The sequence below is a fragment of the Penaeus chinensis genome, chromosome 43 (genome assembly GCF_019202785.1).
Source record: "Penaeus chinensis breed Huanghai No. 1 chromosome 43, ASM1920278v2, whole genome shotgun sequence".
In the NCBI taxonomy this organism is placed as follows: Eukaryota; Metazoa; Arthropoda; class Malacostraca; order Decapoda; family Penaeidae; genus Penaeus; species Penaeus chinensis.
The window spans coordinates 1,687,505-1,689,061 of record NC_061861.1 but is presented as its reverse complement, the minus strand read 5'-3'; positions in this window follow the sequence as shown (position 1 = coordinate 1,689,061).

Here is a 1,557-nt window from a genome sequence, read left to right as displayed (position 1 = left end):
ATATATATATATATATATATATATATATATGGTACACTAGACATCCTCATTTCAATCATAGTTGGCCATTCTGGAGTTATGGGACCTTTACTTCCTTCACAATTGCTTCGCACGACCACCAGTGCATATGATATTCGAAAAGAATGCGATGAAAGGCTGAGTTCAGGATTTCTCATTGCAAAGCTTTAGGATAAGCCTAACCTGTATATAGATAATTACGGCGTAAATATAGGAAATCAATATATGGATACATATTGAAGTCAAGATTATCAGTATCATCAGCATATCATTCGATAAATCACAATGGAAACACGCAAACATAACCCGGAAACGCAGTAAAGCCCGCTTACATAACTCGTCACTGTTGGCCAACCTAACTAGGGAAAATACACTATAGCCAGCTTTAACTGCGATGCTCCGAGTCTGAGTTGCCAAGGGCCCTCGATCTTGTCCTTGCTCCTAGGTCGATCTGGAGATCGATGCTCTCCGGGTCGAGGAGATTGATATCGCCATGACGACGACCAGCGGAATCGGACACCGGGTTATTTTATTTCTTCCTTATTCGCTTTCGTTCTCGATGACGACCCGACGAATCGGACACCCGGGTTATCTTATTACTTCCTTATTCGATTTCGTTCTCGATGACGACTCGAGGAATCGGACACGGGTGTTTTATGTATGACATTTTTTTCATAGCACTTTGGTCTTAGATATTAACTTCATTTATTTTCTAGGAGGCGCTTTTGTAGAGAGTGCACAATGCTAAGGAGTAGATAAAGTCCTGTCTTTTATTTTTGCTTTTTAGATATTTGTCTTGATATAACTTCGTGTGAAGTATGGCGCTTTCATTTACGAAGACCTTTCCATTAGCCACAATACTATGTGAGCAGGAACTTCCGGCTAATGCCTGATTCAGCGCTTAGATCTCGGGTTGTGAGAAGAGCATCAATAATCGGGTAATGGAGTTCCTTTATCCAATAATTAATCAATAATACATATTATCACGACTGATACGTACGACAAATAAGTTTAATCAGTAATAAATGTCATTGCGATTAATGCATATGATGATTAATGATATTAATCAATATTACAGTTATAAGTAAACTAGCCACTGGTGCCGGTCCCAAGCCTGGGTAAATAGAGAGGGTTGACGGCAGGAAGGGCATCCGGCTATAAGAAAAATATCTACCAGAACCTAATTATAGCGACCCCTTATAAGAATGGAACAAACCTACAGCAAAATAATGCAGTTATCAGTAAAGGGGGTGTTTTCATTTATTGCATGTAATAGAGAACAAACATCTTTTCAGTAGCTTTTACTAGTTGAAAAAGATCTCATATTGACTCTATGTATTATTATGTCTCCGATACATTACAAGTACAAGTTCGAACCATATTCATGTTAACAAATGTAGAATGTATTTGACCGGTTTCGATTATATCTTCGTCAGAAATACGAAGATATAACCGAAACTGATCAAATACATCTCTTGTATTGTGAAAATATCCATTCTCACCCATACCTTTTCTACAAGCACAAGTTCCTCTTTGAAG